We start from the raw sequence: 27,339 nt of genomic DNA, 5'->3' as shown, positions 1-27,339 counted from the left end.
TATTTCATTCAAAATATCAATATTTCTAAATGAAATATCAATATTTCCTTTAAAAATATCGACATTAATATCAATATTTTTTGAGAGCAGAAGAACATGGATCGGTAAAAGCAGCGGCTGGTGGATACAGAACAAACTCAAATCGATGCCATAGGTGGATGGAATGGCTTTGAACTGGCACTGCCAAAGGATCCCATCCCTAGCAATGACATTGTGGGTGGGTGTATACCAAAATCACAATCACCACATCCTTCTTCATTCACCTGGGGCATTTGCAGGGAGAAAAAGGAGTGAGTAATCTAATCAAGGGGAGGGTTTTGAAATGTGCAAAGTAACTACACGCACCTTTTTGGATGTCAGGATCTAGAAAGCAGTATGTTGAGGACGACTATCAACAATTCCCAGTAGTTTTCCATTTGTAGTACAATTTTGTGCTACAAATGGGTTAGTGTATACACAGCCTCAGTATATGTCATCTGGAACAATATAAACTTTTGAAGTTTACCCCTAATTACCTGATTGTATTTCATGCACTGCTGTGAACATCTAATCTCTTAACAATTAAATGAAGCCTCCCTTACAAGTACAATGGCTACATTTGTTTTTGAGACATTATTGCTGTTGTGTTTACCCTTTGCCAGGATCCCGAGCACAATTAAGTGGCTAGAGATATTGCCTGTCATTTCCTACACAGCACATTAGTTGCCAGTGTCTTTCACAACTACATTAAATGCTACTACTAACACACTTGGTATTGCTTATAACTCCTCTAAATAACTAAGATTTCCTTTAAAACTGGACTGCATTTATTGCCCATTTCCATGAGCATGACAGCATGGCCTGTAGGGTATGTCTTTCAGCTAAGCTGTTAAAATGGACTACTCCAGCGCACTGTTTGTGAGGCTGCCTTTGGATACTATCTAGGAACTTCAGCTGGTACTAAATACAGCAATTTGATTTTTAACTGGAACTAGTCACATGAAGCATATATTTCCAGTGTTAAAGTTAGGATTGGGGTTGAGTGAAATCCTTCTCACACTCTCTCTGTGCCCATTTCACAAACCTATTTGTATTGTTCCCCATCCCACCCCTATCCTGGGGAACCTGCATGCCTCCAGATGTTGTTGGGCTATAACTCCCATAATCCCTGACCATTGGCCAACAACATCTGGAGGGCCACCAGTTCCCTATCCATGGTCAGGATAGGGAGTCATCCAGAGGTTTGGGGTGTCTTAGACTCTTTAAATTTTGGGGAGCAGGGTCCCTATGTCTCCAGCATTCTACAAACCAAGCAGCACAAAAGAAGAGTGTTTTAGCCACTGAAAAGAGTCTTCTAACATGCTTCCTTGTCCTTCCCTGCTGATTGGAGCCAATCAGAGTGAAAGGAGGTGAGTCAGCCACTAAGAAGACTCTAGTCAACACTCTCCCCTTTCACGGTTATTGGCTCCTAGGGATATCTGTTGCTGTGGGAGAAGATGTGAACAAGGATCTTATTCTCAGCTCAGCAACAAAAAAGGGTGTGTCTGGCTGTGATTGTCATGAAGGGACCCTGAACCTCTGAATTTGGCACTACACTACTGTCCATGCTCCAAAAAGTCCCATTTGCCCTCACTATCACATCACCTGCTAGCCTTACCTCGCACCCCTCCATAAGGAGGTCTATAGAGAGGAGTCTATTCTCTGTGTTATGCTCCCTGCATGATTTAGGATTTAGAACTTTGATTCCCCAGGATTCTAAATTGTGTGGAGAGCTACTTGGGAAGTGCAGGCTACCTGCTTCAGACCTTCTACCTGAAGAATGGGGGGGGGTTGGCTGGGGATGTGTTGACAGCAGAGGCATAGCCAGCAACACAGCCAAGCTCTACCCCTCCTGGGATTCTAACGGGAAGAAAAAATGAATGAATAGGGCTATACTTGCAAAACCATTCCCTTTCTTTGGCAACTAATATCAGCAGTGGAAGAGAGACTTTCAGCAAATATCATCTTCTTCCCCCATTCTAGCATTTCAGCAGATGAAACGTCCCCTTGCAAACATTAAAGGAACAGGGGGCCTTGTTTTAGCACAGTCTCTGAAATCCAGAGACTGAAATCCAGCACACTGGAAACTTTTTTTGCGTTAACACCCTTTGCGATGAGGAGAAATTAGTAAAATCGTTGCATAGTGTTAGTTATTTTACATAGCTGGACAAATTTGCTTTATTAGATAATTGAATTATTCCCCAAACATTATTTAATTATCAGGTATGTGGATAATTTGACATTTTGTATTCCTTGAAAAAAATGGTATTGAAAATTAATTGAAAAAAGCTTTTAAAGAAAGATAATTAAACAAATTTGCTAGGAAACAAGGCCATGTGCAGTTTCATTTTATGTGTAAATTATACGTGGACCCAAAGGGGATGGCGTCTTATTATACAGTTTACTTCTCTATTAGCATTTCAATGGAAAAGAGATTTCCTCCTGATTCAGTGCAAAATACTGAAAAAACTAAGTGGTCCTTAACAGAAATGCATATAGAAAAAGGAAGTGAGGAACAGAACAATGTATTGCTTTTAGTGGCATCAGACCAATCGTGTTTGGAAATCTGAGGCCACGTGCGCAACTTTTTGGTGCAAGCTGTATTTACAATATGCATGATTCTTGGAAGGAAGTCACTCTGTATCCCATGGTGGGTCCTCCTTAATGCAGCAATTACCAATCTAGTGCCCTCTAGATGTTTTGGACTTCCATGGGAGTTGTAGTCCAAAATGTCTGAGAACACCAGGTTGGCAAAGGCAGCCCCTGTACATGTGTTTGGGATTGCAGCTGTAAGCATCCCACCCACCATGACCTGAGGCTCATCAATGGTTGACAGTGAAGGAGACATATCAGGTCATTAGGGTTGCCATCGTGGGCACCTGAGATTCAACTAATGCCTTTAAATCCAATGTCAAAGCAAAAGGTGGTGGCTTCCTATTGATTTATTTGAAAGGTTCAGATCCTGCCCCTTCATCACACATGATCTCAGGACAAGTCACAACAATTGAAAGCACAATACACAATGAAAACAACACTACACAGAAGCTACAAGCATCCTCCATCTGTGAAATATATCAGTCAGAACAGCCATGTGAGCTCAGTGCACAATCAACTATCTCTCAGGTACATAGTGTCCTGCTCAAATAGACTGGGGAAAGTGTCTTCAGCTGGTGATGAACAATAAGCAAGGCTGACACTAGTTGAAGCTCCAATGTGAGAATTTTCCATAGCTTAGTTGTTATTGCCGAGAAGGTCCCCTGGTGAGCAACAGATTTCCTAAACTCATGCAATTGTGACACCACCAGAAGAGAGTCCTCAAGGCCCAGGGAGGATTATATGGGGCAAGACACTCCTCCCAGGTCTTAAGCCATTTAGGGCAGGGGTGGGGAACCTGCAACCTGCAGTCTCATTTTGGCCCACCAGGGGGTCCAATTTGACCCATGAGGCCATTTCCCCCAAACCAATCCCACCTGTCAATCAGCTGACATCACTGGGTGACATCAGCGATGGGATTGGTTTCAATCCTGCTGGGTGCTGCTTTGCCTACACATTTCCTGCAGGGAACAAATTGGTGAAGTAGACCTCTGCAAAGAGCAGGAGTGAACCCTCTCATGCTCAGTTCTGCTGGGTGCTACTTCATCAGTGTGTTCCTGCAGGGAACATCCAGGCAAAGCAGAACCCTCTTCCCAGCCTGCAGGCCAACTTTGACATGTAGGCAGGACTGCCCACCTATCAGTCACCTGACATCATAATGACATCAGCTGATTGACAGGTGGGTGCCCACCCCGCAGCAAGGGCCTTCTGGTTAGGGAGAGATTAAGATCTGGTCCATGAACCAAGTGTCCCCACTGCTAATTGAGGGTTTTGCACATCAGTACTAACACCTTGAATTCTTCCCCTTTACTTAGAGGACAACAGCTCCATGGTAGAGCATATGCAGAAGGTCCCGTGTTCAGTCCTTCACATCCCAAGTTAAAACAACTAGGTAGCAGGTGACAGGAAAGACATCTGCCTGCGATTCCAGGTTGATAATACTGAGCTAGGTTGACAAATAGTCTAATCTGGTATAAACCAGCTTTCTGATATATTCTTATGCCTGAACCACCTGCTGCAGCCTGCAGGACTCCAGCTATGTCATGCAGAAAGCAAGGGGAGGTGTGCACAATAGCAACAGGTGGGAGAAAGTGTTTCATCAGTCAATTTAATGGTCTAGTGCAGCCACAGGGATCTAGTGGCCTGCTAGATGTTGGAATCCATCTCCTATCAGCCACAGCTACTGTTCCACATGTAAGTTTGAATCTCCACATGCATGTTTACTCCCTAGAAATTCAAACGCCACTTCTGCAAAGGCAGCACAATCCTTTGCTGGAATTAAACCCACGCCCCACTCTCATGTGCGTACAACCTTGCCCTTGGTCCCAATAAACCAAGTAAAATAAGGATTGGTTTATTAGAAGAAGAAACAGGAAAAAATATTGCCTTTTCACAATTTACAATTAACGAGAACAGCATCTAACTTTACCCCAATAATTCATTCCTCAAATTTAAAGAGCATAAGAAAAACCCCTGTTCCTAATTACTTCCAAGATTGCACACATTCACACCAGAGAAAGAAGGAAAGCGATAGAGATATGCATAGGTGTACCTGTCCTGATGAAAATCAGGGTACAAGCTGAGGGTAAAGGTTTATGTGCTTGGTGAGAGCCAGGCTCTCCCTTTCTCCTCCTGCATATTACCACAAAGCCAAACATATCATTCTTATCTCTTTCCTTACTCGGTGTCCCAAGCTGCATGTTGAGATTATCTTAAGGAATGTTGTGTATAATAAGGCAGCAGCTAAGCCCCCAAGAGAGAGGTGCTACCAACTTCCAGAAATTATTATGTTTTAAATATACTTTGAACCTTTATTGGACTGAACGTAAATTGGGAGGGGGAGTACTAGTGAGTGATTCAGTATAAGATGTGATTTCCTAAGATATGATCGTTCTGACCACTGAACAGGTTCAGAGGAGGGCAACAAGGATGATCAGGGGACTGGAAACAAAGCCCTATGAGGAGAGACTGAAAGAACTGGGCATGTTTAGCCTGGCGAAGAGAAGACTGAGGGGAGATATGATAGCTCTCTTCAAGTACTTGAAAGGTTTTCCCACAGAGGAGGGCCGGGATCTCTTCACGATCGTCCCAGAGTGCAGGACACGGAATAATGGGCTCAAGTTGCAGGAAGCCAGATTTCGACTGAACATCAGGAAAAACTTCCTAACTGTTAGAGCCATACGACAATGGAACCAATTACCTAGCATTGGTGGGCTCTCCAACACTGGAGGCCTTCAAGAGGCAGCCGGACAGCCATCTGTCAGGAATGCTTTGATTTGGATTCCTGCATTGAGCAGGGGTTTGGACTTGATGGCCTTATAGGCCCCTTCCAACTCTACTATTCTATGATTCTATGACCACTGGGATTAAATCTTTACTTGCAGTCAACAGAGAAATTGAATGTGTGTTAATGGTCTAGTGCATATCTTATTTTATGTGAGTTTAATTGACTCAATCTTTAATTTAGGTATAGACCATTGTCTAGTAAGGGGATGACTCCTGAGCATACTTGGGGTTTAGACCTTTCTGTATGACTATCTAATTCTGTTGGTATATGTCTTCCTGGGATCAGTAAAGCAGTTCTGACCATCTTGTGACTTTGGGGTCAAAAGCAAGGCTTGCATTATAGAGGTGACTCATATTATATATTCTTATGCACTGATCCATTGAGATGAATCTGAGAAAAAAAACCCATTTTATACACCCCTCATTACACTACCATGACCAATGGTCAGAGATGATGGGAGACATCTGGAGGCTTAGAGTTCTTGAACCCTGCTCTAGTGCAAATGTCTGGGTTGCAGCCTAGCAATCCTACACCATTTTTCTCTCTTCCTTCTGCAATAAAGGCAAAGGCAATATCTCATCTGACGTCACTGTACTGGGTAGTACTCCTCAGGCCTGTGTGATCTGCACTACATCCCACATTGTTCAGGAGCCTTGACACGTGATAAGGCTTTTTGGGGGGGGGTGCTTCTTGTAGGGGCAAGAAAGGGACTGTAAACTTCCTCTTCGGGGGGTCAGGGTTTTTTCCCCTGAACAATGGAATGGAGTGTAGAGGCTTGACAGGGCCTACTGCTTTGGGCAGAGGAGGGGACAGGAAACTTTCCTATCATGAAATTCCTTAAGTTAACCATGCCATGTTAAAAAAATTAACAAGGAATCCACAATAGTGAAAAATATGAAAAAAACCGGCGTTTATCAAGGGCAGGTAGCAGAAAAAAAGACTATCCCTAGCAAGTAGAGGCTGTTGGGGGTGTCTATGTCATGACCCCATCATACCTAAAACCAGGAGAAGGGCTATAAGTCAGTGGTAGAGCATCTGCATTACATGCAGAAGGTCTCAGGTTCAATCTCCAGCTTCTCCAGCAGGTAGGACTGGAAATATTCTGTGCCTGAAATTCTGGAGAAATGCTGCCAGTCAGTGTCGATAATATTGAGCTAGATGGACCAATGGTCTCAGTATAAAGCAGCTTCCTGTGCTCTGCCCAAAGTAAAGGGTAAATATGAAAAGAAGTGACTGACACTATTGGATACATCAATGATATTTGCTATTTTCAGTGTTCCACGCTGCTGAACTAAGGTGGTGTCACGTAAAATATGCTGAGTGGAATGTTATATTTGTGAGCCACTCCACACCTTTGAGTCTTTTCAAGGCTCCAAATTATCCTAATATGATTTACGGTTTAGGTGGCACTTTATGGGGATACCTCAGTAAGCCTCAGTTTTGTCATTTGCAGCATTTATGCAATAACATAAACTGCACTGAAGTGGGATAATGTATCACAATGTTCCAGGAGGAAAAAAGGGGGGAAGTGGCAATAACAATGTGGATGATGATGATAATAATAATGCTGAACACACACACCCCATGCTTATTACAGGGATTGGCACTGGAAAGCAGAGCTGACGTGAGAGGCTTGGGCTTGACAGGGCCTACTGCAAGCTTACACATTCTGAGCTGGAAAAAAAAAGACCACTTATTTTCCCAGCAAGTGTGTAACTCCTTTGTGTTTGTACTGCTGTCTAGCTTTATGGAAACATTCATTGGAAAGATGGGTTGACAATATCATCAAGCACGTCGAGGTTAACTTCTGAAACTCTATGGCCCTGCACCACTTTGGCTAGACAAGGAACCTGCAGCCCAAAGAGCAAGCTGGGATATTTTAATCCTATGTGATCACCCTGCCCCATTTTCTTTTCCTTGACTTCCTCAGAATCTCTGCAGCAGGAGTGGCCAATGTGGTGCCTCCCAGATGTTTTGGGTTACAATTCCCATCAGCCAAGCCTACATGGCAAATGGTCAGAGATACTGGGAATTGTTGCCGACAATACCTGGAAGGCATCATGTTCGCTATCCCTGGTCTACAGTAACTCAGTCTGAAGATGTATTTCCTCTTATCCTTCCCTCACCTTTCAGGGAGCAACACTGTTTGCTCCATGCCTTGAGAACAAGACACAGAGTAGCTCTATTGGAACCAAGTGTATCACTACAAGAGCATTCATTTCAAAGCAGGGCCCTCCTTACAGTGAAATGCTTTTCCTCAGATATATGCATGCCATTCAAGCTGCACTTCCTTCTGCCAAGCCTACCCTATGTTCTAGGAGCCTGGAGAAGGCTACTCTATGGATGTCCCTCAGAGCTTGGAGAAGCTCTGCTTCAAAATGAGTCCATGGGAGCTTTCTTGGAGATAAACACAAGGCCTGCCTCAAGCTGGGGGGGGGGGGAAGAGGACAATGTGGTCCTCCAAGTCTCTCTATCTGCCCTCCAGAACATGCTGTAGAACATGTCCTGTCCCCAGGCCACAACTTCACCAGTGACCAAAATGTGTTTGAGAAGTACGATAATGCCTCTTTTACTACTGAATGAAGGATGGAGGCAGAGCTTGGAAGATTACTTTTAAAAAGTAATAAATTACAATCACTATTACATGGCCCCAAAAAGTAATAAATTACCATTACAATTGCTCTGGAAGTAACTGATTACTTTACCGTTACTCAGAAATAATCACTACAATTACTCTTAAGTTACTTTTTAAAAAAATGGAGTGCCTATAAGGTGCTGACCTTGACTCCTGCACATCTAAGTAGCCTAAAACAATGTTAAAAATAAACACACACACACAGAGGGTAGTAGAATTATTTTTATCCATAAGATTAACAGAATGGCATAACAGAATCTCACATCCACCCCCCACTCCCACCCTAGTAATGGTGATACTCCAACACATATATACTTTTTCACTCAAAATCAAATTATACACTTGAAATGCTGCTTATACAATGCATTTCTGTTATGTCTCATCTTTGCTCAAAGAGCACGTCAGACAAGGAATTTCTTTTTACAGTTGTTACGTTGCCACCAGTACGGAACAGGCATTCTATTGGGGCGCTTAAAGGCATGCCTGTGTTGTGCTGCAAAAAACACTGCAGCATCCCTGTAACTGGTTGCCAGACTGATGAGAATTGTAGTCCAACAACATCTGGAAGGCACTATATTGAAGACCCAAGTAGATTAACACAACTCCCTTCCCACCTACCCTCCTGTTTCAAACATGTCCAGAAAAGTATGTCTCTTAAATTCTTCGTTTCTGAGGTAAAAAATAATCTGCAATCCTATATACTTATCCATTTAACTCAATGAGGCTTAATTCGGAGTAGACTTGTATAGGACTGGACTCCACCAGAATACATTTCAGAGGCTATACTTTATTAATGCTGTACCAACTACAGTTACTACTTATGTACATATATTGTCTCAACCTAAGCTACCTCACAGGGTTGTTGCAAAGATAAATGGTAGGAGGGAATGGCAATGGTCATGGCATTCACAAATCAAAAGTAAATCTGGGGGGGAAACACACTAAGATGTCTCACAGGCAGAATGTTAACATGTGAAGCTTTCCCCATAATTGTGGGAATTTACTTCTGAGTATACATGCATTGGCTTGCTCTGCAAGTGTCATGTGTCACTTGGCCCTAAATTACTTCCTCCAAATGCCAACATTTAGGAGACATCTAAATCTCAGACTTTTCATAAATCAGTTCTGAATGAGGAAAAAGTATCCTGTTTTTCAACTTGACCTACCAAAGGTGAATTTGATCTCTAGGTCCAGCTTAATTGGAGTTCATTCTTTCTGCAGCTCTCTAATGGAATACATTTTGGTTTCATCTTATAGATTTTTTTCTTTTTGTCAGGAAGCAAAGTTTTTTATTTGATGCCCTTTGAAAGGAGGATTAATTGTGACAGCTTAGCTGTTTGAGTGTTGGGACAGGCTAAAGGTTGATTTAAGGAAATATAATTAGAGAATCTGTGGAAAGAAAGCTGAAGAAAGAAAGAAAAAAGACCAGCAGGTAGGAAGCATCTTCTGGAATATCAGGTGCTCTGCTAAATGCCTGAGATGGACATAGTAAGATGAGGCCTAGTTTTTTCATTTTTTTTTTTTACAATAATTTTTATTCAAATTTTCATAAAACATAGAAAACAAAATCATAAAACATTCAAAGACAAAAAACAAAACAAAACAAAAATGATTAAACAAAAAAAAATAAAATGTTGACTTCCCATTTGTCACATATCAAATCAGTTATAGGTCTACAATATATAACAATCCTGTCTCTTAAATCATATTATAAAATCACTTTCCTCCAGTAGTTATCTTAATTAATCATCAAATCTCATAAACATTACTTTATTCTTTCCACAAAAAGTCAAAGAGAGGTTTCAATTCTTTAAGAAATATATCTATCAATTTTTCTCCAAATAAACATGTCAATTAATCCATCTCGTTAATAATTATAATAATCTTATTGTCATAACCATAGTCCAAATAAACATTTCGATTAATCCATCTCATCAGAATCTGTTAGGTCCAATAATTTCAATAGCCATTATTCCATTATCCCTATTAGTTCCATCTTCCATCTTCAATAGTCCTGTTAAGTCCAGTAATTTCAGTGTCCAATCTTCCATTATCAGTATTCCATAATAATCTTGCTGTTGTAGCCATAGTCATATAATAAGAGTCTGATGGGAATTTCCTCTATCCCAAATATTTTCTTGCCATCCATTCTGAATAAGTTGCTGAAATACTGTTGTAAAGTCATATCTGTGTTCTTCTTTTTTACAAAATGCACTGGCTCATCTCTTAAGAGTTTTTCCATTGTCACATGGCTGCAGTTAATTCCATAGATTTTCTCTATATCAAGCTCCATCACATCATTCCAGTCCAGAAGATTATCCAAGCCATTGATAACTTTATCTCTAATATCTTCATTAATTTCTTCAGAGATAACGTTAAATTCCAAACAGTAGATTTTATTTCTAAAATCCATAAACTCCAGATCTTTTTCCAATTCCACATTTGTTCCAATCTCCAGGGCTTGTATCTTCCCTTTATTTTTTCTTTTCTCATCTCTGATCTCATTCTCCTCTCTCACAGGATCCCCTATTTCTTTAAGCTCCTGCGTCATTTTGCTCAGTTCAATTTTCAGCTCCTTACTACCCTGTCGCAGGGTTTGTTTCGTTATCTCAATCTCATCCATTATTTTCTGAAACATAATTACTTCCAGATTCTCAGCCACTTTCTTGATTGCCATTTTTAAAACCACGAAAACAAAGCAAAACAAAAATAAAGAAGAACCACTTCTTATTTCAGCAACAATTGGGTTAATATTCCAGGCTTGATGACATCACAGTATAAACAGAGCAACCTGCCTTATCTCTCTATGTTCAAGAATGCAAAACAAATTTAGTTCCCAGCATCAAAACAGTTAGTGGCGTCGTGAAGAAGCAGATTCGTCAAAATAAAATAGACCAAAAAGAGAATAGTCCCAGACAATATAATATTCCTCGGAATAGAAATCAGGAATAGAAATCCCTCTTCTGTTTATTATCTTTAGAATGCACTTCCAGGACAGCTTTTTGCGACAGAAACAGAGATAAGCTGTTAATTTCGTGAATAACAGAGAAGAGCTATATCTCACCCAGAAGTTGTCCAAAGCCGATCAATCTGACAAATCTCCTTTTGCTGCAACAATTTAAACCAAGTAAAAAAAATTATAGAAAGAAGGGTGCTTGCCTGTTAGTCCGTTCTCTCTTTAAAGAAAAGATAAACGTATCGCTTAAGCAGATAGAGCTTGTTAGGAAGTCCGTCCGGCATTGTTGGCTGGACCTTATCTCATAAATTAATGAAATCCAGTCCTCCCAACAAAAACAGGCTTTGAGGTTGATCTCTACGTTTCTCCCTGCCCGGGAGAAATTTCATCAGTCAAAAAAAAAAATGTTCTGACTGATTTATATCTGAATAAGCTTCTTTTGAGGCGGGATCCCGTCCCAAAAGCAGGCACAAGCGAAGTCACCCTTCCCGGAAGTCCCGAGGCCTAGTTTTTTCAAATGTACAAGAATCTCAATTTGTTTTTACAGTGAAACTTATGTCAAAGTTGAATTCCAGGGCTAGCTACACTGTAGCTGTTTGCACAAGGCCAAAAAAGAGGAAATGCCTCACCAAAAATGAAGACAAAACAGGACACTGAATTATTTGCATAAAATTTGAATGTGCTAATTTATTTTAGCCTTTCCCAGCCTTTGGATCTCCAGATGTTGCTGGACTACAGTTCCCATCATTCCTGACCATTGGTCATGCTGGCTGGAGCTGATGGGAGTTGTTGTCCAACAACATCTGGGGACCCAAAGGTTGGGAAAGGTTGGACAAGATGCAAACTTAGAAATAATTACTGTAATTTAATGAGGAAAGAAACACAATAAATTACACTCTGCTGGGGAAGACTGTGATTAAGGGACCTGAGTGTCTGTTCAGTCTGTTCTCCAGATGCTAACTGTTGATGAGAACATCAAGACCCTTGCTCTCTCTTATGGTTTTTTTCATCGTTAAATCAGACTTGGATGGTTTAACTAGCCCTTCAGATAGAGGATCCTTCAGAGACAGGACACAAGACCATTCTAGTAGTAAGTGAGACTCTTGATGCATGTTCTTCTACGTCTTCTCTTTTAAGGTGGCAAAGAGAAGACTCCTTCAAATTTTCAGCACAGCTCCACTCCCACAGACAGCCCACTGGTCTTCTCTGGACTGGGCTTGGCAAACACTTCTAGGTCTTGGATGGCTCTCCTGATTTTGACATTGGACTCAGGAAAATAAATCAGCTACATTCTAATTTTTTTGAGGGGGGGACATATCACAGTTTACAAGCTCAGTTCAGCATCAAGTAGAGAAGTTCACTCATCAATAGGGATGGAGGGATGTGTAAATTTCAGTTCTCTCAGTTTCTCATTTTTCCAATTTTAAATTCAGATCTCCATATTTCTGTGCAATTTATAATTTTTTAAAAAAAATCCTCATGAAAATTCTTCAGTATTTTAGTAAGAATTTCTCCTACTAAGGACATTTTTGTATGCAGTTTTGACTAATGTATATATTTTTCCAAGCAATTTCTCCTAATGTAATGCATTTCTGTATGTCATTTTCACTAATATATTCATTTTAATCCACACTTTCCCCTAATATATGCATTTTTGCAAATAGCTGGAGAACTGCATGGCAAAATTCAGATAAGTGCAAATTTCAAAGGATGGCTGTGTTTTGGTTCTTATGTTGTTTCAGAAAGTGCGGATTTGATAAATTTGGCTTTAAATGTGAACTGAATTGAATTTCTCACCCGTCCCTACTCACCATTGCTTGCCATTTTTTCTTAATGTTCATTGTGTAATACTAGATTGGAGGGCTCAAGGGCCACATTCACCTTTGGCCAACCAAAAGTGGGTGTGCCCACACCACACCCTCATGCAGGTGCACAATCTCGAAGGCATATAGACCCTCTCTCTGTTCACCAAATGATCTCTGAGAGAGGGCAATTTACATCTCCATCAGGTTTCTGGGGTGAGTGGAGAGATTTAAACTTCTATGCCACCCTCCAGCACTGTGTTTGCCTTTTTTCCCCCTTGGGGGGGTTGGGGAGCCAGACATTTTTGCTTGGGGTGGATCAGGGCTCCAGGCCAGAGATTAGCCATTATTTTCTTAGATGTAAACTAAAGGCCATTTACTTCAGAAGATTAAAGGGAGGGTGTGACCTAGGGCCATCACGGAATCTGCCAGTTAATCTTACTTTTAATTCTTTCTGGAATCAGACTGAAGTCCACACATCACTTTTGTCTAATAGCAAACTCAGGTGATGAGTGCTGACAGAAAGTGAGTTGAAACTGGGCCACTGAGAATCAGGAGGGTGTACTGGGGTAATGGCATGCTGGGGGAACCCCAACATTTGCAGAAGCACAAAAAGACTATTAAAAAATCCTAAGGGGGCAACCCCCCACAAAACAGCCAGTGAGGATTCAGCATGTTCAGTAACCACAGAATGTTAAATGTCAGGTGGAAAACCAATGGGAATCAAATGCCCAGCTTGAGCTTCTTACAGCCTAAAGCATCCTGGGGGAGGATATGATGGTTGGCAGGCAAGAAGCCTGGACAAGAACATTTCTGCTGGGAAGTGATGATCCACACCAGACCTTTAAAGCACATGGCTTCCCCCACAGGATCTTGGGAACTGTAGTTTATTAAGGATGCTGGGAATTGTAGCTCTGTGAGAAGCAAACTACAGTTCCCAGGATTCTTTGGGGGAAGCTATCTGCATGTCTGCGGCACAGCTGGTGGTGCCAGAGAAACCAGCGTGGGATGGGACATGCAGTCTTTGTAGGTGATTATGCTTTCAGTCTGCAAGGAAAGGTACCAGCTTCTTCAAGATACTTGCACTTTAAGTGGAAAGAAAGCCATGTCATATTAATGCAATTCATTTTCCATTTTGCAAGCAAGCAAAGCCTATCTCATCAGGCTGAACAAACTCTCTCTCTCTCTCCCTCTCTCTCTCTCTCTCTCTCTCTCTCATACCTCCTCCCCTTCTTCTTGCTTTTTGCAAGCAGGGATGAAAAGCGCAACTTTGTACCTTTGTGATTATTAGCAACACAGAGTTCATCCTTATTAGTCCTAGAGGCAAAGGGTTAATGAGTTAAGTGCGCCAATTCAATTAAGCCACCTCTTTCCTTTAGTGAATATAAATTTTAACCTGATCACTTCAACATCTCTTTTAAATACATTACCTTTGGCACTATTTAGTAATAGAATAAATTGGATCTGGAGGAGGGGAAAAAATGAATGCCTTCTCAGAGCTTAAGCACTTGTGTACTTCATTTGCCCCCTAGTAAACTAAACAACAGGAGAGTAGAGGAGAAGAAATATAATTGTCACTTGGTGAAAGTTCACAATTCTCTCCACGAATGGCAACATGGATTCCTTTCAGTCCCAGTAAGCCTGATGTCTCTCACTCAGAGAGTAATCTGAAGGACCCCCAGTTTGATTTTAAAAAAAACACCCTAGGAAATTTCTCTAGTTTTCTTTAGTGTTGAGCTGCTAATGCACCTCTCCCAAATTTGATACCCCTTTGGTGGTTAATTTGGGAAGACTTTTAATTAATAAAGTTATTATTTTTCATTTATTTAGCAAGTTTTATATACTGCTTAATTTAAAATATTGGAGAGGTTAACATAAAATAGCACTAAATAGTCATTTAAAAGAGACATTAAAACAGGAGACACAATACAATACAATTAACAAAATATAGATAAATCAACAGTTTTAAAACAACAACAACTGGCTTGCTTAAACAAAATAGTTTTTAGCAGGCATCAGAAACAGTGCATTGAAAGCCTGCCTTAATAAGCAGGGAGTTTTCTGTAATTTGTTTGGGATGGCTGTGGGGGGAAAGGATGAACATTTCTTGAGGTTCAGGGGGGCGGGAATAACTCTTGCCTTCAACAGCCTTTTTCTTTTTCCTTTTAATTCTTTAAATTTAGGAATACGAATGAGCAGCTTCTCTTGCTGACTGTCAGCTGGCGGATGCCATTTTTTCTCCCAGTATGCCACAGATACAGTGTTGTTTTAAGGCATTCTGGGTAGAAAATCTTTGACAGCATTCATAAAATTAAAGCTGTCCTGCAGGCAATGCTAAGCCCTCTTCCCCATTTTAAGACAGTCTTTATAAAAAAAATCACCTCAGGGGTCATCCCCTTCTCTCTACCAGATAAAAACACATCAGGACACCCGTTCTGAGAATTGTCTCAGCACTAATTCTATTAAAACATTTTCCACTTCCTGAAAAATTATTCTGATTTCTCAGACTTTTCATTTAAGGAAGAACCTCAACATTCTAGTCAGGTTTGGCTTTAGGCCTAGGGTGGAGCTCCTCTCGCCCTCTACATGCTGCTACACTATATAGCTCCCATCATCCTTGACCATTGGCCATGCTGACTGGGACTGATGGGAGTTGGAGTCCAACAACATCAGGAAGGCCACAGGTTTCCCTGCTTTATGGCAAAGCCTTAGCCACCATCTTGGCATCTTTTGAACCCCACTGAGAAACATTGTCTGTTAACTGAATATATCTTGGCTATCCTTAGAATTCTAGGTGTTTCACCTATGAAAAAATCCCCTCATTTGCTTCATATTTTGCTCGAGCTGAACCATCATTGTGTGCTGTAATTTTGTTGGATGATGGTCACTATTAACTTCAAATGTCGTTGCAAAATGAAGGAGATGGCACTATGGAAAAGTTTCACTTCAGCACAATGATACTGCCAGAAAAAATACATTTTAGAGGGAGGGGGAAGGATATGAGAACTAAATTCTGATGAGGGGAAAGGCTCTGCATTGCATATTATACCTTTACAAATGAAAACATTTGTTTTCTGTTCTTAAAACATGTTTATTTTATTCTGAAATATGTAATACCGATTTCAATAGGATTTTCATCCAAGAAAGCATAGGATTGCAGCTACAATTAAAATTTTAATTCGAGATTCTTCCATCACCATCCCGCAAAAAAATGTAATCCCTAGGTAGAGTAGCCTCACATAGCCAATGCTATTAACTTTGGTGTGAAAATTCATTTCATACACTCATAAATTAAGGCAGCTTACACAAAAACAGTGACCATCAAACAACATTGCCCCTATCTTGTTTACAACTTAAACATCCCTCTAAAGAATGGCAGAATGACAAACAATGATAGATTGAGCTGCTTTGGTGTCATGGGCAGAGCTTGGAAAAGTTACTTTTTTAAAACTACAACTCCCATCAGCCCCAGCCAGCATGACCACTGGATTGGGCTGATGGGAGTTGTAGTTCAAAAAAGTAACTTTTCCAAGCTCTGGACGGGATGTTCATAAACATCACTGCTTCTGAGGGAGGAGGATCAGTCATGGAATATTACAGATTAGCTTTGACTGCTTCAGGAGAAGTGAGTATTAGTAATCTGGCTATGTGAAAAAGTTTGCACACGGGTAATCTAGAAAATTTATGTACATGCAGGAGTTTATGTTGTGTGAATACAACATCCATTCTGATGTTCACAACTAGATGTGAACAATCACATTGCTAAACATTTCTAAATCTGACTAAATTAATAGATATATTGAATTTCATTTTTAATATTTTAAAGTAAAAATGTGGCATTATTTATTTAGGGCTTTAACATTCAATTGTGCTGAGTAAATCCTCCAACAAAACTATTTATACTTTGAGTTTGGCAGGTTAGAAAGACAGTCATCTGTGCCCAGTGTCAGTAAGTGTGTTAATAGGGTGTTTGACAGCTCCTCTGGAAGATTTTCAGGGCAGCTGCATGATTGGTTCATGAAGCATTTCATCGGATATTATGAGTGACAAGGAACCTGGAAGTGGTGCAGGGAAAGTACTTCCAATCTATAAAGACAGCTCACATTTCTCCTCTCCCCAACACAAGACCCCAATGCAGTCAAACAGGGCAGCATATACAGGCTTAGTTTTATGTCACATTTTGTTCCTCTGCATTGCAAGCCATTTTCAAATGCCACTCCTTACTGCTAAAACAATCTGACAACTACTGTAGATGGCTTGGATGCTTTTATAACTTGTCACTGACTATCTTGTGGAGAAGGGGGCACCAATAATGAGTCCAGGCGCTCCCTTTCTCCAGCTGCTGACCCATCATTGTACAGCTTATCGGCAGTGGGAGAGGCTTGTAGCAAGGACTAGACAAGCAGCTAGTTTGATGGTGCAACTGTTGTGAATTGTACCAGTTTTCCCTGGTCCCTTTTTAATGTCTGGCCCAAGGTCGCCCAGTGAGCTTCCTGAGTGAACGGGGGTTTGAACCTGGGACTCCCAGCATGGTGCCTTTCCGTAGTTGTTGTTGGATCACAGCTTCCATAAACCCCTTCCAGCTTGGCTAATGGGGATGATGGGAGTTGTAGTCCAACAATATCTGGAGGGCACCATGTAGACTACCCCTGCTCTAACCACTATGCCACATTGGATCTCTGGAGACTTTGGAGAAGATACTTTTTTTTCTCTGGCTGTACCCAACTCCTCCTGCCAACTCTGCTTTCTGTAATGGGAAGACAGAAATCAAGAGACAAGACAAGCCTTGAGCTTTGTTATGTCTTTGTCCACACAAAGGAAATTATCGGGAACACTTAATACATTATGAAAAAGCACAAACAACACAGCAGGGCCTTCCTCTGCCCCCTGAGGGTCAGTAATGACTTCAAAGAGCTACTCAAATGCCCTTTATGTGGGAAAGAGGTATGTGTATACCTGGACTGAGATGAATTGCTGTGGGATTAACCTAACCTCAAATAAGATGCAGCCCTGAAACCACCCGAGGAGACCTGGTAAAATGCAATGTCCACAGGGCGCTGCAATGAAGGGCTTGGTTAAACAGCTGCTCATTCCATGCTTTAGCCACATAATTAGCAGAAAAGGGACCCAGCCATTTAAGTGAGCAACTTCAATATTCTCTCTCTGGTGAATTCCCAGGGTCTTCTGTTTTACAAGTCTGTTAGGTAGGCTAACAGTAAGCTTGATCAGATGAGGATTTCAGCGTAAATGTGTGATTTTTTTTTTGATGGGGTGGGTGGAGAAGATATGTTTTCATTAGAATGCTTTTGCATTTGGGGTGTGCAGCCCCCCCTAACATGTTGAGATTTCTGTATGTTTTCATTACTAAAGGCCTGGTTTGTTTCATTTGTGTCATTTAAGCTAGGTAGGCCATGTGTCCTGCTTCACAGAGGGCTGCCCTCTGTTTGAAAGAGACCTCTACTTGAAAGGCTGTTCAGCCCAAGACTGATGTAAAGATAAAGACCCCCCACCATGAGTTAGCACCTGGGCAGCAGACTGAGCAGCTACACAAGTCAGCTGGTCACAGTATTCCCCACTATGGGCCTGATCAGATGTCGGTATAATGTGGATCTGGTGCTTTTTCCAGATCCTTTAAATTTGGACCATTTACATGATGTTTTTGCCAATGTGAGTGCATTCAGCTGCTATTGCCTTTAAATCCGGATTAAATCAATGTGCTAAAACCCCGAATTTGCTTTGAAAATCCACACCTGCTTCGGTGCGCACCTACCGTGTATCAGCTTTTCTTCGCTGTTTTTTGGATCCTCCCTTACTCCGCCCCTTGCACTGCCTATGGGCATCATTTTGTTTCCTGCTGCTGATGAACAAACTTCCGGTCGCTCTAGCCTTCCTTTCCCCCACTTTCTCCCCAGCAAGTTCCCTCCCTCAGTCCTTTAAACCAGCTATGTGCTCTGTTTACTTGCTATTTTACTTTACGAGCTGGGCGGGGGCAGCGAGGGAAGAGAAGGGGCACTGTGCTGCCCCTGCGCCTTTCTCTGTGGGGGGAGGGGGAGGAGCTGCTTTGCACCGCGCCAGTTTGTGGGGAAGAGACCGGGCAGGTATTTAGGGCCAGTGCTCGGGGTGTGGGCGGGTGAGCAGCCCCTCCTCCCCTCCCCTCCCCTTCGAGGTGGTGGTGGCGGCGGCAGTGATGGGGAGCAGTCCCGCTGGCCAGAGAGCAGGAATTGCCGCAGGATGTGCCAGGGTGGCCCTGCTTGGTTTTCTAACACTTTCCGGCTGGGATGCAGCTGTCTCACTCACAAAGAGGTTGTGTGTGTACACAAACACAAAAATATACACACTGCACACTATAAACATTTCATTCCTTCTTCACAGAAAAGGGCTTTGTCTAAAGGAAATGAAACTGATAACAGAAAAAATGTAATTTGGTGTCAGTTGTACCCCCCACTGTCTCCTGGCTTAGCGTGAAATTGATAGAAACCCCTTCCCTTCTCGATTAGCGATGTTCCGGATGGAGTTAACATTTAAATTGGGGGGTGGGGCCACAAGGAAACAGCGATACTAATAAACGTGAATGTGTGTGAACAACACAGCAAATTGGAAGGTAGGGAGGACGGATGTGTGTGAACCGTGGAATTCTATCGCGAAGGGAAAAGCTTCAAATTCAATATGGATTTTAGCTCCCATGTGAACCTGACCTATGAGAAGTAATGTATTCCTAGATTTTCACCTATAGCTGTGTAAGTAGATCAGTCCGTAAGAGAAAGAAATACTTCTTCGACTTAGTTCTGGAAGAAAATTACTGCAATAGATAGCCACTTCTTTCTGCAATTTATTTAGCATTAAATTTATACCCCACCCTATTCTTATTACGAGAAAGCATTTCTGGCTTTCAAAATGGGTGTGAGAGAGCTGGGACAGTCCCTGTAAGATGTATTCTTAGCATAAAGTAAGATGACAAAAACACTATTTAGAGCCAACTCAAACCAGCATTAGAAATGAGAAACAAGCCCATCAGAAATCTATGTCCTCAGCAGCCTCAGGGCTGGTCTCTAGAGCTTTATGTAAGATCTGGACTGGAACACCTCCAGACTGTGATGAATTGGAACACACATGAAACATGGGCTGGAGTCCCCAGCGTTGCAGCACCTGCGCATTGCTTCTCCCATTCTGCGATGTTAGGTGCTATATGCTGAGAGTTAAATGAAAGCAGATGCTATATCCAGACCAACACAGATAGGTGGAGAGTCTGTGAGCATGCCCTTTTCTCTCATCTTTGCAGTGGAGAATATGGATGACATAGCCTTGTGAGGATTTATCAGCTAGGCAGAAAATGAGCTTAACATCCTGGTTTTTTTGTGAGCCGTGGAGACAACCATCATAGATTGGCATGACAGAAGATTTTTGTTGGAAGAGATGACTGTGAGCTGATGTTGCAGCCATGCAGTGTAAACAAGAAACATGCTGTAATCAACTATGATGCCTCTACTGATGAACACTTTGGCTGCATTCAGACTTATTGTGTTACTTGTGGGTTTATTGCATTACTTTTCCTGATTATAATGCTAGTGCTTCTGTCACGATTCCCAATGTTCCTTTCATGCTGCAGTACCTGTTGCGTTATGGAACGTTGTTTTTTTATTAATATACCACCATGTTGTGCTAAATTTCATTCACACCAGTGAGCGTGGTGTGACACAACAACAGTGAATGTCATCGGACATGTCACCCCCTCCACCCCTTATGCACATGTGCCCTTCTGTGTGCTGGAATACCACCTTAAATTTTGTTACTTTGGTGGCAGTGGCGTGATCTCAAAGAAAACCTGGGTGGGGGGGAAATGAAACTCCTACAATTTTCTGGGTAAACAATGTTATAAATTGATTTGTTTCTTGAAAGCAATTAACACGTAAATGAGTGCTAAGCTTCCACTTGATTCCACTAGATTTCCAGAAATGACCTTTACATCATGTGAAAGATCAAATAAAATGTGAAAATTAACAGGTAAGGAAAAGTTGCGGGAAAAGGAATAAATTGCTGTCTGAATGCAGCCTTGGTGAAGGATTTAGGCAGTCTAAATGGGACATTTGTGAATGATGTGCAAATTCCCAAACATACATACATCACTCTGAAACTTGATGATAAACTGAGATTTGGATATTATATCCTTATTACGACTCTGGTTACAAAACATAACATTTTGGTCATGTTCATGAATTTACATATTAACATTTCTACTTTTTTTTGGTAAGCTGCTCTGGTTACTTATTGTAGAAGAAAAGGATATAAGAACTAAACAACTACAACAAAAATAACGAAATGATTATGAGTCAATATGAAGTGAAGCCTGGCTTCAGTGCCTGGGATCTTTGGGCAGTTGCTAGGGTCTTAATACACTGACAAGGCTCACTGGTGCTGATGCCTGCCCTGGGCCCACTTTGCCACCTGCCATTTTAAATATCCTGCAATGCCTGGAGTGATGCTGCATTGGGGATAGTGTGGGCAGCTTAAAATAGCAGCTCATAGCTGCCTGCTAATGCTGCTAGATAAATCCATGGCCAGGGGCAAGCCAACTTAGGATGGGGCTTTCCAGAGGATGCTTTGCTTGGGGGATGTCCATGTTTATAAAGTAGCAGCTAAGAGTGTGAACTTTAGTCAAGGTATCACAACACAGGCAAACTATAATTATTTCATTCTTGGCTTCCACTTTCCTGCCTGTAAAATGGAGCTCATAAACTGGTCTACCTTACAGGATTGTTGTGCAGATTACTGAGATAATGAAAGTGAAGCACTTTTAAAGGTCAAGAAAAGTGCTTTATAGATCCTAAATATTATTGAGATTAGTTATATTATTGTTATAAGCAACTGGGTATTGGTTAAATTATTGTTAATATCTGACTGCACTGGAAATCTTTATTATATCTGACTCTAGTTTATATATTTCAACCAACTAATGTGTTTTAATGATTGATGGGCTATTTTATATGAATTTAAATGTTATAGTGTCCACATTATCAAAATGAATTATTTATTTAGATTGTCATATTGTTTCAAAATGAACTAACATTAGATTGCTATTGTAATTATGTATTGATATGAATTTTTACTGTTGCGTTGATGATGATGATGATGGTGATGATGTCTTGTCTCAGATAAAGAAAAAACTGGACAAAGTAATGTCTTCTCCTTTAATCTTTCCCCCTTTTTGTAGCCAATCTAAACCGGGGCGCAGAGAGCCTCAGTGCTGAAAACACAAGGCAAAACGCAAAGTAATATGGAATGAAAGGTAGTATGAAAAGCCAACAACTTTTCAGGGGATAAAATGCATGTTTTCACCTGGAGAACTCTCCCCCTTTCCAGGCAGAACAGTAACCTCAACCACCTTCGCTATCACTGTGGCATTTCAGAGCATTTTCTGAGAACAAAAATGCAGTCAATACTAAAAGTACTCAAGTCCCCCCCCCCTTGTGCATTAACTTCATTACTTTCAATACAAATAAGCACAGCAAGGAAATAAGGTCTGAAATATAACCTTCCTTTGTATGGTAAAGGTTAGCTCTCGGGGCACACATTATCTATTTTATTTAAATGGATGTAATCTACAACTTCTGATGGTATTTATTTGCCTTCTCTCTCTCTCCCTCCCCCTTTCTCTTTTTGCCACCTTCACTATGGGTCTCTGGTAACCTTCTTTTCCTCATCCTCCCAATCCAGGAGAAAAAGCAGCAAACGTCTGTTCAAACATCTCATGGCTCATATGAACTCTTCAGTGCTATGCAGGTGGAATAAAAGTTCAGTTGATCTTTAATAGCTCCCAGAATTCAACAGAACCCACAGGAAATGTGACAAAACCCCTAGGGATGGAAGGAGCTGACAATTTTGGTTCTCTCAGTTTCTCATTTTTCCAATCTTAAATTTAGTTCTCTACATTTCTGTAGCAATTTGCAAATTCCTTTTTTTAAATCCTTGTGAAAATTCTTCAGTATTTTAGTGTTAATTTCTCCTAATAAACACATTTTTGTATGCAGTTTTGACTAATGTACAAATCTTTGCAAGCAGTTTCTCCTATTATTATTATTATTATTATTATCTCGCCCTTCCTCCCAGCAGGAGCCCAGGGTGGCAAACAAAAGCACCAAAAACACTGTGAAACATCATAAAAACAGACTTTAAAATGTATTATAACAAAACATCTTTAAAAACATACTAAAACAAAACATATTTAATATCTTTAAAAAAAATCATTAAAAACATCTTTTTTAAAAAAAAGCATTAAAAACATATTAAAAAGCAATTCCAACACAGATAAAGACTGGGATAAGGTCTCTACTTAAACGGCTTGTTGAAAGAGGACAGTTTTCAGAATTCATTTTTGTGTGGTATTTTCACTAATATATTCATTTTTATGCACATCTTCCCCTAACATAGCCATTTTCATAAACATTGTGGTCAAATGTGCAGCAAAATTTGGATATGTTCACATTACGAAGGAAGGCTGTGTTTCAGTTCTCATAGGGTTTCAGAAAGTGCAGATTTGATAGATTCAGCTTTAAATGAGACTGGGTCAATTTTATTCTCCACCCCTACAAGCCGCCATCCTATCTTGATTGCTGTAAATCATGCTTAGTGCCATGAGGTGTGTTTGGCTGATCTCAAACTTCATGTCCCACCCTAGCATTTATATGTTTAAAATATTTCTGTGCTGTCATTCAACAATACAAGGTTGCTCATAAAAACAAACAAACAGTAGCAAGTCACAAAATCAAATGAAGACAAAATAAACTTGCACTTGCCTTCTGGAAGACACCAAGGACCAAACTAAATTAGATTTAAGTCATGTATAAATGTTTTTTTCTTTTGCTAAAACCAATTGCAGGAAGAGTCATTTGGAGTGGGGTTGCTGTGATGAAGAAGAAGGGGTCTAGACTGTTCCCTCCATGCTTTGGCACCACTGCAAATCTCCCCTGAAGCTGTTGTTAGGTATATATTTTGAATTGTGCTTATATATTTTTTCCTCTGTGACTGGCTTCAGAGGGCAATCTGGCTCAGAGAATGTGGGTCAGAGATGTGTGGAATGGGGAATCAACCATCCTTTCCTCTGGGTATGATCCAAATCACACATCCACACAGCTATTCTTAGCAAAAGAGAAAGATGTTTAGATTGACCCTCATGAAGGAACAGATTCCATTCCATAGCCTCAATGTGAGAATAGTAAAGGCCTTGCTCCTTGTAGTTGATGCCCTAACTCAGGGTGGGGAACCTCTGGCCCATGGGCCTAATTAGGTGTACCAGCCTTCCTCATTTGGCCTGCGAGGCCATTTTGGTCAAGTCGTGCCCACTTGCCCTACACCTGATGTCAAATATGATGCCAGGTGTGGGGTAGGTAAAGTCTCAGCTGGGCCAAAAAAGGGTTTACAGACATCATCAATCAGCTGATTGTTAGGGCTTCAAAGTGCAGCACAGGACTCTGCAAGCACCAACTATCAGCTTGAAGAGAGCCCTGCACAGCCAAAGCACTGACAACCAACTGGGATTGGCTGCACTAAGGAGATCCCCTGTGGGAATTCCCTTATGCAGGAAAGGGAAGTGGAGGAAGCAACTTGGATTTAAACTGCTTGAATCTAAATGGAGCATTTTCCCCTCTGCAGAGAGAGCTGTTTGTAGTCATAGCACTTTCCCCAGGGTTACCATTGGGTCTACCAAAGTATCTCAAGAAGGGAATAGTTCAGTAAAGGAAATGTCACTGTAGTTGTAGAGCACATGCTTTGCTTGTATAAGTTCCTAAGTTGAATTCCTATTTCCTCTTGTCAAAAGGACCTGAGGTATAGGACCTGGGAAAGACGTCTATCTGAGAACTTGGAGGGCTAATGTAGTTCTGATTAGACAGTGAAGGGTTAGATAGATCATTGATCTAACTTGGGAGTGATTGTCCCAGGGTGATGCTGCATTGGGGACACTGTGGGGAATTAAAATGGCAGGTAGACCTAGCGGCTGTGAGTATTTGGCCAGATTTTTTTAAAAAAGGAGACCCCCGATCAGAATCAGTAGTGCGCCCTGCCCGGGCATTGATGCCCCAGCAGTTGTCCAAAGATACCACGTACTGATACCAGACCTGAAAGTCTAGTTCATCAGATGCATCTGATAAAGTGTACTCTAGTCCATGAAACCATATGCCATAATAAATGTTGTTGTTTCTGCTGCAAGCTTACGCTACTTATCTATAAGTTGTCACAAATAAAATTGCTCATTTAGGCATAAACAAATATTTTTGTGTGAAAACCATAAATCCTATTTCCCCTTTAGGTTTATCACTGAACATGACATTTGCAAATTTGTGGCAAGCCTATACATACATAACAATATATAGAGATATATCTATCTGTATATATTCAGAACAAACCACATGATATAATGCAACAGTAAACCTGTAAGACACAGGGAACATATGAGTTGGAAATAGGTAACTTTAACAATTTGATCTGTATTCATTGTTCTAATCCTCTTGGCATTTTTATACACACTATTTGGCTAAGAATTGCTTTGCAAAATTTGGGAAGTGTGAATTTTGAAGAATGGCTGTGTTTCACATAGTGTTTCAGAAAGTGCAAATTAGATAGATTTATCTTTAAATGCGAACTGAACCAAATTTCTCCCCCATCCCTGCATTCTGATCCATTCATTAGTCCAGGAAATGCAAATTAGGTTAGGTCACTTTAAAATGTGGGCCAAACAAAATTAATTTGCAACCTTAAACCCTATCCCTTTCATTACAAATGCAAAAAGGAGAGATAGTCTCCTACTATCTAACAAAGTGAGGAGTTGAGCCTCTTTCAATCTCATATGTTTAATTTTCAAACCTTTGTAACCAAAATGGTTTCTTTAAAGAGTTCACTGCTTACACATGTGAGCCATTTTTCCTTGATACTAATTAGATGCTTATTGTTTTGCTGTGTGTCAAATAGGAATGGGATCCGCTTGCTGGTAGCAGTTTGACTGCATTCGCTGAACTGACAGGTAGCTCCATTCTGTGCTTGTTTGTTTTCCACTATCTTCTGCTTTTGCCATTTTGGTAAAGTCAGTTTCATGTTAGCAAAGCAAAGACCATGCTGGCCAGTTTCATGTTAGCAAAGTAAAGACACAAGCTAGCCAGTTTCACATTAGCAAAGCAAACATCAGGCTGGTTAACTTCTTGTTAGGAGAGAGCAGGCTGGTCAGTTTCACATTAGCAAAACTCTGGTGTCAGGAAAAGCCACATAAGTTTGCAACGTTCAAGTTTGGTCCACAAACATAGCAAATGTACAAACTATCAGGAAGTCCAATGCCAAGTTTGATATTAGTGAAACTATCACCCATCCCTAGTATCAAATAATGGTCAAGACATACAATGTTACTCATTTATTTATACCTGAGACTATTTCCTTCCAGCAACGGATTAGCCAAAGGAACACATTGTTTTACTCTTGATGAAATTACCTCCTTATTTGTGCATCCTTAATAATGAGAAACAGTGATTGACTAATTAGGGGAGATCTTTTCTTTTTTCATGGCTAAGGAAATACCTGTGAAATATTCACTGCAGAAATTTCTGACTGAAACGATGACTGCTGCCTTGGCATCCTTTTTTGATGGAAGGGAACCAGCTGGGTAGAACAATTGCTAGGATTTATGAGAGTTACCCTGGCCTCCAATTTCAAAGTTTAATGGCACTCTTAGCATTTCTCCTGGCTTTTGGGCTTTTTTTAAAGTACCTCAGTTCTTCACCTTGGTCTGAAATGCCTGAAATACATCTTCCATGAGTCCTATTCAGGCATCATTCCAAACTGTATAGAACAAATAATGTGTATAGGAGATGTGGAGATGGTGCTGACTTAGAGCCAGACCATGCATGGCATGCATGTATGGCAAAATACACTTCTGGCCTCTGGACCAATGTCTGGTGATAGGTATGGCACTGAAGAATACAGAAGGTGGCCATCCTTGGTTTAGAATGAGTCATCCTTGTTGGTTCCAGAGAACATGAGGAACTAAATGGAAAGAGTTGATGTTTTTAGGGGACACGCTTATCTTGGTGAAGGAACATGAGCTATCAAAGTTCACAGAGTTCTTTGGGAAGAAAATATTTCCATAAAAATTCAAAAGCAAGTGTATCCTGAAGAAACACGAATTGGTTTTAAAAAAGCAGTTTTAATAGCTGTGAGCCATGATGAGTATGTTCTGCCTCCACTGCCAGGGGCAATTATGGGCATCTGGTTGACCACTGTGAGAACCAAATGGTGGACTAGATTGGCTTTTGACCTGATCCAGCAGGGCTGTTCTTATGTTCAGTTGTCTTACTTTGTCTCATAAGTGTCTATGGTTTCTGTGATTCCAGATGCATGTCCCAAATTATTTCACTGGATTAGTTTATATAGTTTTGACCAAATGTTATTTCAGATTATGTAAACAGGTAATGTAAAACATGCCCATGTTTAATTAATGTATTGGGGAAAGAATACATATGGATTTTTTTTAAAAAAAGAAGAGAATTCTCTAACATCCCAAGTGGCTAGT

The sequence above is a fragment of the Rhineura floridana genome, chromosome 2 (genome assembly GCF_030035675.1).
Source record: "Rhineura floridana isolate rRhiFlo1 chromosome 2, rRhiFlo1.hap2, whole genome shotgun sequence".
Classification (NCBI taxonomy): domain Eukaryota; kingdom Metazoa; phylum Chordata; class Lepidosauria; order Squamata; family Rhineuridae; genus Rhineura; species Rhineura floridana.
The sequence above is the reverse complement of the archived record's forward strand: the minus strand, read 5'-3'. Positions refer to the sequence as shown.